Source organism: Nomascus leucogenys, chromosome 3 (assembly GCF_006542625.1).
Source record: "Nomascus leucogenys isolate Asia chromosome 3, Asia_NLE_v1, whole genome shotgun sequence".
Lineage (NCBI taxonomy): Eukaryota > Metazoa > Chordata > Mammalia > Primates > Hylobatidae > Nomascus > Nomascus leucogenys.
This window is the reverse complement of record NC_044383.1, coordinates 153,771,999-153,783,766: the sequence shown is the minus strand read 5'-3', so window position 1 is coordinate 153,783,766 and position 11,768 is coordinate 153,771,999. Positions and strand designations below refer to the sequence as shown.

At 51.0% G+C, this 11,768-nt stretch overlaps 1 long non-coding RNA gene across 1 annotated transcript; it reads right to left on the bottom strand.

Moving 5' to 3' along the window:
* Positions 1–331: 331 nt before the first annotated feature.
* On the bottom strand, positions 332–8,508 carry LOC115832519. Its single transcript, XR_004028037.1, has 5 exons — positions 8,372–8,508; positions 3,449–3,962; positions 3,027–3,251; positions 1,542–2,247; positions 332–997 (listed from the first exon to the last, which is right to left on the bottom strand). It is a non-coding gene; the product is annotated as an uncharacterized LOC115832519 (long non-coding RNA).
* Positions 8,509–11,768: the final 3,260 nt, after the last annotated feature.

Sequence of the window (11,768 nt, the reverse complement as noted above, 5' to 3'; positions counted from 1 at the left end):
GTTTTTGAGACACAGTCTCACTCTGTCGCCCAGGCTGGAGTGCAGTGGCGCGATCTTGGCTCACCGCAACCTCTGCCTCCCGAGTTCAAGCAATTCTCCTGCCTCAGCCTCCCGAATAGCTGGGATTACAGGAGTCTGCCACCACGCCCGGCTAATTTTTTGTATGTTTAGTAGAGACCGGGTTTCACCATGTTGGCCAGGCTGGTCTTGAACTCCTGACCTCAGGTGATCAGCCTGCCTCGGCTTCCCAAAGTGCTGGGATTACAGGTGTGAGCCACCATGCCCAGCCTCCTTTTTCTTCTTTTTAATGTTTTTTTTTTTTTTTTTGGAGACAGAGTCTCACTCCGTCACCCAGGCCGGAGTGCAGTGTGGCACAACCTCGGTTTGCTGCAACTTCTGCCTCCCAGGTTCAAGCGATTCTCCTGCCTCAGCCTCCTGAGTAGCTGGGACTACAGGCGCCCACCACAACGCCCGACTAATTTTTGTATTTTTAGTAGAGATGGGGTTTATCCACGTTGGCCAGGCTGGTCTTGAACTCCTGACCTCAGGTGATCCGCCTGTGCCTCGGCCTCCCAGAATGCTGGGATTACAGGCATGAGCCACTGCGCCTGGCCCCAGGTTAATTTTTAACATGACTGTGAACTCTCAGAGACTCCTGAAGAATAAACAAAAGCCTCTCCCGCCTCATTATCCCTGAGGGAGAGACCCTGGTGCCCTGCGAGGGAGAGGCTGAGGGTCCAGAGGAAATGGGAGGCTTTCCACGGCCACTGCAAGTGTTTGCTTTAAACAAATATTTCAAAAGTCAAGATCCCAAGAGCAGCCATATGCCTCCTTCTGGGGACCCATGAGTCTCTTTCATCTGTAGTTTATTCAGTGGGACATTGGCCTTCTCAGACTTCTGAAGGTCAACCAGCCGAAGCCAACACACCCTCTTCAAATTGACTCACAGCGCAGGCCAAGTCCGCCTGAGTGGAACACACTCCTGAGAGTGAATTTCCTGGAAGAACATGGGAAAAAGAGAATTTAAAGAGGAAATTCTGATTTTCTTTTCAGTGTCTGAGCCCAAGTAAATATCCACAATTATAGGATAATTTAAGTTTATTCTTACCTTTTCTTACATAAAAAAATCTACTTTTATAACATAAAAGTTATAACAAATTAACTTCTTGTTTGCATGCACTTTGTGTTTTGAGAGCTAGTAGTTTTTCAAAAAGGCTTCAAAGCTTGTTCATCCTCAGCCTCACTCGCTGTCCCACAGGGGCTCTGCTTATTGGGATATCTGGGGTATCGTAGGATACACATGGCTCAGCTCATGGGACATTTGTATGTCCAGAAGGGACATGGCCCAAGGCAGCCTCTGTGGTCAAGGGATCCCACTCTTCTCCTTCTGTGGACGTCTCCCTTAAGGGGCGCATGGGAGCAGCTTCGACACAGTGGCCGTTCCTGGCGCTCTCCCCTCCCACCCTGGTGGTCTCCCCAGAGCTCCGTATCACCTGCCTCCGCGGGGTATCACCTACCTCTGCGGAGTGTCACCTCCTGACCTGCCCTGGCAGAATCAGGTGCTCCTGCACAGAGGAGTTTGCTCCCAGTGATGGAAGGTGTCACACGCTGTCCTGAGAGCTGAGACGGTCGATACAGTGTTCGAACTTCACAGAGCACATCAGACCCACAGGAGTAAAAGGAGGAACTTTATTTTCCAAAGCGTCCCCTTGCGTCCCTCCTGGAGCTTGACCCTCTGTAAATGAGAACCATTGGCTCTTTCCAGTGTAAATCAAAGTGCGTGTTTACAGATGTCCCTGTGAAAATGAAACTATCTGGGCCCTGCCTTTCATAAGCAGAAAAAACAAAACAAAGTGTCCAGTGAAGGCCATTCCCTGGGTTTCATTCAGCACCCATGAGGCTCTGGGAAGAGTCCATCCATGCGGGAGATATTATTACCAACGGACCCGAAGAACAATCGGTGGATGACAGGGTGGACACCGTGAACTAGACACACCAGCACCGGAGGAGCGCCCTGGCTGTGCCTCCTGCCGCGCATCCCCCACCCACCGCCCTACAAGGTCAGCCTGTGCAACGTCGGCCCCATGCAGGCGGCCTCTCCAGGTCGAGGGGTTTCGGTCGGTGCTCAGAGCCGTGCAACTGCCCTTCCAGAGGTGGACAGGCTCCAGGGGTGCCGGTCAGCCCTGTGCAGGCCCGAGAGCTCCTGGAGGCAGGTTTCAATGCGTGTTTTGTTTGGGGCTCTCTGACCTGTGGAAGGAAACGCCCAGCGGTTTAAGCCAAGTGAGGGGAGGGCTGGGCCTTTACAGGCAGTGCCGGGATTCCCGCGGGGACCCAGAGGGAGAACTGGAGGCGCCGCCCCCCAGGACCTAAGCCTGAAGCCTCCACCACAGCCGACAGCTTGCCTGTGTTTCCCGGACAGCAGCCCCCGAGAGCATGCCGAGGGTCCTGCTGCACACGCGGTCAGCTGCGGTGTACACAGGATCAAACGACCTCCCTGATCCGACCTGAGCTGGTCAGGGAGCTGTGCAGGGCACGACAGGCTCTGGGAAAAAGTACGATACGAACATTAAGATATCAGCCAAGGCCGGGCGCGGTGGCTCACGCCTGTAATTCCAGCACTTCGGGAGGCCAAGGTGAGCGGATCACTTGAGGTCAGTTCCAGACCAGCCTGGCCAACACGGTGAAATCCCGTCTCTACTATAAATACAAAAATTAGCTAAGTGTGGTGGCGAGTGCCTGTAATCTCTGCTACTCGGGAGGCTGTGGCAGGAAAATCGCTTGAAACTGGGAGGCGGAGGCTGCAGTGAGCTGAGATCATGCCACTGCACTCCAGCACTCCAGCCTGGGCAACAGAGTGAGACTCTGTCTCAAAAAAAAAAAAAAAATTGGAGCTAAAATGAAATGCACAAGGTGCTAGCACTGATTTCATGGAGGGTAGAGGAGGAATCTGAAGGTGTCGGATTGTTATTTAATAGAGTTCTAACCTGAAGCTGAACAGCACTTAAGGAGCTGAGCCAAGTCCTCACCTTCTCATAGGGAAACCAGGCCCACAGGGGACAGTGTAAAGGAACATAGCATATTTCACCCGCACTGGGACGGCATTCGAGGCCTCCTAACCCACAGACCCGGGCCGCACTCTGCCTCCCTGGCTGGTCTGTAGGGTGCAAATGCTCCTGACAGGCAAGCTTGATGGACTGTGCATATTTCTTCCATGATGATAATATTTGATATTTAAAGAAAAATCACAAGTACTGGGGGGGAAAAAAAAGACTATGAAGTAGAGAAAGAGCTCCATGTTTCCATGAATACTTATTATTATTATTATTATTTTCCTGCACAGATCAACCCATCCCCTGGGTATGAAGCCCCACATGCTTTGGCTCTTTATCCTGATGCTCTCCCTCCGCCCGTCCCTGAAAATACTTAGAAAATTAAACAAATAAGTTACCATATGTTAGGACAATAGGAGTGCTTTTGGGGCAGGCATATTATAATTAAGTGGTTATGTAAAACTTTAAAAACCGTGATTAGTTTCCACTGTTTCTGTTCTTGTTTTCATCCCTAGCAGAAAAGCAATTCAGAGTCAGTCTCAGGGAGCAGAGAGAAGGCTGGGAATCTCAGCTTTGCTGAAGGTAGTTGTGGGGCCTTGAGGAAGTCATTTAATTTCTTGACACGCCGTTTGTGCACGGGACTGACCCCAGTGGCTTCCTCGTATGACTGTCCTGGGTAGCAAAGGCATCCACACACAAGGAGCTGTGGTGGGTGTGGTGATGCCTGGTGAGGCACGTGCTCCCTGCACCACGGATGCTATCTTCTTTAGGTATGTTCTGAAAGACTTGACTTCTCGGCCAGGCGCGGTGGCTCACGCCTGTAATCCCAGCACTTTGGGAGGCTGAAGCAGGCAGATCACAAGGTCATGAGATCAAGACCATCCTGGATAACACAGTGAAACCCTGTCTCTACTAAAAAAAAAAAAAAAAAAAAAAAAAAAAATAGCCGGGCGTGGTGGCGGGCGCCTGTTGTCCCCCAGCTGCTCGGGAGGCTGAGGCAGGAGAATGGCGTGAACCCGGGAGGTGGAGCCTGCAGTGAGCCAAGATCACGCCACTGCACTCCAGCCTGGGCGACAGAGTGAGACTCCGTCCACAGTGACGTGGCACGGTGGGGTGGGGGGAATCCTGAATTCCCTCTTCCTTGGCATCAGGTGGCTCCGCCGAAGCCAAAGCTGGCAGCGAGGGTTGAAAAGCCCCCTTTCCACAATTATGCCTCAGGCCTTTATTGCCCTAACAGAGCAGCCATCCCTCTGGCATTATTGAAGCCCTCACAACCTCCCTTTGCAAGGCAACACCGGCGTGAGGGCAGTGCCCAGAGAGCTGACGTGGATCCCTGGATGCAGTCCAGCCCTGGAACTAATTTCCTGAGCTTGCAGAGAAATGGTAGCACGAGAGCCACTGACCTCCCTGGCCCTCACCCTCCATCTGTCCCATGGACACCAGGATTTTGCTCTCCTCTGAGAGCCACTAAGGTGGCTAAAAATAATTACAGAGCTCGTCATAAATGCACAGTGTTATGTAAACAGTGCAGGAAATCCCCCATTGAGCAAATGAAACACTAAGATAGTCTTTATGAGCCAGTGATGGGTGAGAAACAGAGCTCAGGCTTTCTAGCATCAGCCCTTTACTTCAAAACTAAGTTGTAATAGCGACAACTCTAATAAAAGTTATTCTCATTTCAATCATTCGCACCTCATTCATCAGTGAAAAATAGAGAATTGGCATAATTCGGTATATATAACTGATACTGTGCTTTTCAGAATAGCACCGCATTTCACAAATTAATAACTTTCCCAAAGACTCTTAAATTCAACAGAATGTTCGGCTCCTAAGCAACATCTCTCCAGTCTGTGAATTATAGACTCTTAATATAAAGTAACAGCACTTTCTGTGTGGAATGTCTCACTCTGAATACCTTATCAAAAATATTTTACAGCGTCAATTACACCTCACACACTGCCCAGGGCTCAGGACACAATTGTGTGCCGATTTTACAGGAGCCTTTTTCGCAGATAGACTGGAGTGCAAATTTACACACACCCAATGCATATGCGCTGCTTTCCCTGTGCATCCCTTGGGTGTGTCACTATAGCGATGCAACATGAGCAACTCTGATGCGCGGACATGAGAATTACCAACTCCCTACAAGTAATTCTGATTTAATTGGGAAGCAACGTGGTCTATTAAAAATTAACACAGGCTTTGGAGACATCCAGTTGTGGATTCAGTTCTCTGTCACCCTTTGAGCCTACATTTTCTCCTCTATGAAATGGGGCTCGCCCTCCTCCACCTCCGTGTTTCTGGCTGAAGGTTGGATTCGAGGCTGTATTTGAGGTGCAGGCTTGGGGAGCCTGGGAGTGTAAGCCCATGATGTGCAGGTCGCATTTCTGCTTTTATGGTTTACAGATAATAATGGAAACAGTAAGTGTAGTGCTTGTGCTGTGCATGTCTGGAGCGGTCGTAGCTGCCACACGAATAAGGAGGAATCAGGTGGTGTGTTCTTGTGATTCTGGGCATCTGAGAGCTGAGGTGTGATGTCCTCAATCCACACAGCTTCTCAGATTCAAAAGAAATCCACCTTCTTGCCCCAACCCTCCCACACCGCCTTGGTTGTAGGAAAATCACTCAGTGGTCATTCAAGGCTACAAGTTGTATTCAGCTGCTTAAGCGAATATTGGATTACCTCTTTGATAAACTGTTTTTCCTACCTCTCAAATATACAGTATGTTTTAAATAGAAGAACGCTTTGTAGCAGATTAGATTCGGTTCATGAAAAGAGTAATAAAAATTCAGTTCACTCCCAACTGTGTATTTTTTTTAAATGATTCGATAATAGCCACTTTGGGGGTTGCTTCTGATGATTGAAAATTCCTGAAAGTTGCTTTGAACATCCCAAAGAAGGCTGCTCTAGCCAGAAATTTTGGGTGCGGGTTAGAACATCCCAGAGATGGCTGCTCTATCCAGAAACTTTGGGTGCAGGTTAGTCCGACAGCCAGCTGCCCCGGGGCTTTCGCGTTTTTGTGTGAATTGGATTCAGGTTTCTTTTTTTCTGAGCCATGTACTTTTGCTGAAAGCCTTGCAGCTTTGAAGGGCTCTGAGTTTACTCAGCGCTGGAGCCAGTACTGTTTGAACTTGGTGTGTACATGTTAACAGACAAGGTTTTGTTTCCAAGCTTGACTGAATTTTTCAAGTAGTGTAAACTAACTTCAGCTCATAAGCTGTTATTTCCATCTCGGTAACAGCACACACAGCCAGGCCTGTGGAGAGCATCCTGTGTACTAAGGCCAAAGCTCATCTGTGAAATTGTGAACTGGGCCCACGCTAAGGGGCCTTAAACAGTGAGCAGTTGTACAGGGGCAAGAGTGGGGATGGGGCCGCATGGATCCGTCCGCTTTTGGGGATGGCCCAGAGGGGAGGGGGTAAATAATTGAGGAACCACGGAATATTGGCACTGCCTGGTTTCTATATGGAGGGTATCATCCCCCCAAAACTCAGGTGCTGTCCTGATGAGGCGGGCACCCCTGGCCCTGTGAGCCCTTCAGCCGCGAGTGCATCTGCAGCGTTGGCTGCTGCACTTGGCGTCCCTGAGCCGGACGCAGGCTCCTGGAGAATCTTTGGAGAGCTACGCAGGGAAATGGAGTTTATGTTGAAGGGGTAAAGCATTTGTACTGACTTGCTGGGGGTGTGTGTGTATAAAGCTGTAGCATTTCGGCCTCTTTAATATAAAAAATACCATCCCTTCCTTTAAGAACTAATCTTTTCTTCAAAATCAGAAAAATAATAAGCAAATCTGTCTCACCGTGCAGAAAGTTGTAGAATCTATTAAGACCACCCCCACTCACTTCTTTTTTCATAAATTCATCCAACCCTTGGATTAACTAAGTCTTTCTCACCATCTTACAAAGCCAGGGAATGTCAGCTTTTGCCCAAAGTGAAGCTCAGCTGAGACAGGACCATCCCAGTAATGGAAGCGTTTGCATGTACATTCGGAATAGACAGGACCATCCCAGTAATGGAAGCGTTCGCATGTATGGTTGGAATAGAAACGGTAGTTTACAAACACTGAAAAGGTGCCTGTGTTGTGTTCACATGAGAACGAAAAAGAAAACCTCCGATGGCGCCGCAGGTGCCCGCCCTTCCCCCGTGAGGGCCTCGTGCTTCCAGGAACCCCCATTCCCACTGAGGGTGAAACAAGGGCCTCGTGCTTCCAGGAACCCCCATTCCCACTGAGGGTGAAACGACAAGGGCCCTGTGCTTCCAGGAACCTCGCCTTCAGCTACAGAAAAGGGGCCCTCTCCAGGGCAGTGGTTACATGTTCATCTTCATTTCCAAAGGCGCAGGTCAAGGGCTCAGATTCAGAAGGTTAAAAATCTACTCAAAGCATTAATTATTCAGAGCAAAACTGGTATAGGAGGTGGGGTCGGGGACAGAGTGAGTATTTTGTGGAATCTTTAAAGAGTTTGATTCCTTTGTTAGTGCCATTGTTTGCTGCTGTGCACTGTTTCTGGTTGGGATGGAGAGGAAGGCTTGGCAGAGAGAGGGAGAGAGAGAGAATGGAGAGGAAGGCTGGGCAGAGAGAGGATGGAGAGGAAGGCTGGGCAGAGAGAGGGAGAGAGAGAGGATGGAGAGGAAGGCTGGGCAGAGAGAGGGAGAGAGAGAGGATGGAGAGGAAGGCTGGGCAGAGAGAGAATGAAGAGGAAGGCTGGGCAGAGAGAGGATGGAGAGGAAGGCTGGGCAGAGAGAGGGAGAGAGAGAGAATTGTTTCCTGATGAGAACTGATGCACATGCAGGCAAAGGGGAAAAGGTGCCTGTGTCGCACATTCTCAGAGGAACCTGTATGTTTGATCATAAATAAAATATTTTTTCCTTCCTCTCCGTACCTAAGCCGAACTTGCTCCTCTTCTCCTTTTTATTTTTCTTTATGTATTTGTTTCTCCAGAGTGCAGCTTTCTTTGTGATCCTCAGGGTTTCTTTTATGTTTCTTGGGATTCGCATTTTCCAGACCTGGTGCTGCTGGGAGACCTCAGGTTGGGGCAGTGGCTGGCTCACCCAGGCTGCCTCTGCCCTCTGCCCTCTGCTCTCTGCTCTCTGCCCTCTGCCCTCTGCTCTCTGCTCTCTGCTCTCTGCCCTCTGCTCTGCACTGGGCAGCCTCGCGGAGCTGGATCTTGGGACCCAGCTGTGAGCACTTGGCGCAGTGCTTAACTCTCACCGGGCCGAGGTAGCCGGGAAGGCATGAGTGATAGGCACAAGCCCACCCTTGCAGGCCCCGTTGGGGTGGTGGCCCTGAGCTCCACATGGAGGGCGTCCTCCAAGCCACTCACCATGTGAGAGCCCCAAGGGTGGGACGGCCGTGGCCTCCTGCTTGCTGGTCACGGAGACAACCACACTCCAAGGCAGAGTTCCTGGAAGCCGAAGCCTACGCAGGAACCTGGGGGGGGATGCTGGGGTTGAAGAGGAATGACCAGGCCTTGGTGGGTGAAGGGCGAAGGCCCGAGAGGAGAGGAGGGTCTCACCATAATTAGAATAATTAGAATGCTGACTCCAAAATTAGAATGCTGACTCCAGAGCCCGAGGAAGTGAACTTAGCCCAAGCCCTGTTTTTGAGCAGGCTCTATGGAATATCACCCAAAGGCCACGGTTCTTCACCAGAACATGTTTTGGACCTACTTTTTGAAGAAACGTGGAATCCGAGGAATGGGAACCTGGCCTGAGAACGGATGTATCAATGCTGTAACCACACACGTATATGGTGGATTTGTGTTTGGTTTTTGTCTTCCACAAAACCTCACATACGCCTCAGGAAGTTACCTTGGGAGCAAGTGGCCATGGCTGCTGGGGGAGAGCCAGGCTTCCTGCAGAACTGCCCCCTTTTAACGTGTGTATACACTGGGATTCCACACAGGGTCTCCTCAGCAGAAGCCAAGCAATGACAGCCACCTGCCCAGGCCTCATTTGACAGTGGGAGACCCGGGACCCAGTACAAGCAGGGACTTGGTGACCTCCTGAAACCCCCATGGTTACGTCGCCACACTGAAGGCCTGGCCTGGGTGCTGCACTGTGGGGGCCCAGCCTGGAGCCCTCTGGCTGCTGCCCTCTCCATGGGGCACAGGCTTCCCAGGGCAGAGGGACTCACCACCTGCCCAGCCCCATGCCCACTCTCTAGGCCAAGCCAACACCCGGACCTGGAATTCCTGCCCCATGTCTTAGGCTGGCAGGGTCTGTGCCAGCCTACCCCTGCTCAGACAGCCAAGGCCCATCCGTGCTGCCAGTGTGCACCCCAAGTCCCAACAGGAGGCTCTGGTGGAGGGGTGCTTGGAAGTGAGAGTGAGGGTATTGACATGCATGCATGTATTCGAGACCCCCTGAAGCGTCACTTGAGGGAGGGGGAAACTGAACACAGACAACAGTGCCATGTGCAAAGACGGAACTCCGACCCGCAGCCCGGAAACGGACACAGCTCCCTGCGCAAAGACGGAACTCCGACCCGCAGCCCGGGATGCCAAGCGGGAACCCCTGTGACGACTGACCCAAGACGGCCGAGACTTGATGAATAGCTGACAGCTGCCTAGGTTTTGTCCCTGCTTCCAACTCAGGACCAACCAGCGAAAGCCAAGTGTACACCCCACCCTGCAGGGTGCCCTGATTCCAGTTCCCTGCTTCCATCTTCCCCAGCCAGCAGCCTCCACAGGACGCACCTGGCACCTTCCGCTTTTGCACCATGAGGCTCCCCTCCTCTGGCTGCCTTTGAGGCTGTTGAACATGGGTGATGGTGGCTGACTCCTCCGCTACTTAAAGGCAGACATGTTGCATGCTCCCATTTCTACAGGAGGAAAGCGGCAGGCTGCAAGCTGAGGGGCTGCTGTTTGTAATCTGGGTCTGCAGATATTGGGGAAACCCTGAGAGGTGGCAAGACCCCTTGGTTTTCTCGCTGGGACACTTCTCATTTAAATTAGGCCCAATTCCTGAGAAATTAAAAAGATACTTACTGATTTTCCAAATATCTCCTTTTCAGGCCAGGAACTGAGATGAAGAATGGCTGTACTCCAGTTTCTAATTACACGTGGAATGCTTCCCCAGGCCCGCTGAGCTGATCCCTGCCCGTCTGCTCCACCGGCACCTGCCCCACTCCGGACGCCATGGGAAGCTTCTCTGGGTGACCCTCCCCAGGCCCAAGGGCTCCCCTTGCCGATGTCATGTTTCCAGTTCATCAGCCACACAGATTCCGGAGGGAGGTGCCAGGTATGGGAAAGTGAACAGGTCAGGCTCTGCTTAAAACTCTCCAAGACGTCCCTGACAAAGCCCAACCCTTGGGTGGCTCAGGCCCTGTGACCTGAGTGGATGTGATTCAGCTCACCAAGTCCGTCTCACCATTCGCTCCGTTGCTTTAGCTGACCTTGTTTCCATCTCTTGGACGCTCGTCTCTCCTCCTGCAGGTTTGCACAGACACTGGGACACCCTCCCCCACACACCCTCTTTATCCAGCTGATTCTGGTCATTCTCAGGTCTCAGCCAAAATCATATTTCCTCCTGACCCTTCCTTGACCACAGGAGGCTCAGATGGACACAGCGCTGCTGCACCTTCCCCGTTAACACCTGCATACTTATTGGAAGGGCTGCTTTAACCTGTGTCTCCCCCACTAAATAGCAGGCTCCGCAGATCACAGACAAGACGCATTCCCAGCACCCAGCTCAGTGCCTGGCACAAAATCCACAAATGCTGCGGGTAAGCCTTGTTGAGAGTAACTGGGATCTCATGATTTTACTGTATTCATATTTGAATTGTGCTTGAATGTGACCCTGTGGGAACAGGGAGCCTTTCACTCCACTGAGTTTCACATTGCTGGTGATGGTTGAGGGAAAATTCACCATCAACTCCTTTAATGCCAGGAAACCCCCAGACGCAGCCCCCGAGGCTGGAACTCTGTGATCCTCCTTTGCTTTGTCAAAAGAGGCTCTTCTTTTCCTGTTCCAAAGGTTTTCTTTCTGTGTCAGTCCTTGTGAAAGCAAACAGAGAAAGTCGTGAACTTGGATCTTCCTTTCTAAAAATAAGCTCAGTACTGGAAAATCTCGGGCTTAAGCTTATCATTTCTCCCAGAGCCATGTGCAGACACATCGCACCAGGGAGAAACCACTCACAGTTCACAAAAGACACTTCCAAGCCCTCACTCAGTAAAGAGCCCCCATAGTTACTCTGTACACAGCTAATTCATAGCCTCGATAATCTCTAGAAAGTCAACGGTTCTGTCTCATGTAGCGATCTCAGGCCGGGATCCACATAAACCCGCTAGACAAGGATGGAGCAGGAGGGCACAGCAATGTGGAAACACCCCACGAGCAAATCTCGTCTCCCCCTGGGGATAAAGTTTGAAAACAGGTTCCGCTCACACAGATGGGCCATGATTCGGCTCTGATCCAAATTGCATCCGGAACAATTCCATCTCCTCAGAAATGGAGATGTGTATCGTTAGGATTCAACTGTCAGTGACAGAAAACCCAAAATGCCAGTGACTTACACAAAATAGACATTGATATCTCTCTCTCTCATGGTATGGAGTCTGGGGGTTGGCAGTTCTGCACCTAGCCAGCAGCACCATGGGTACCTGGGTCCAACTCCTTCCATATAACTCCACCATTTTGAACAAGTGGTCCATCTGCTCATCCATCCATCTGCCCATCTAAGCATCTGCCCATCCGTGTGTGCATCTGTCTGCCCATTCC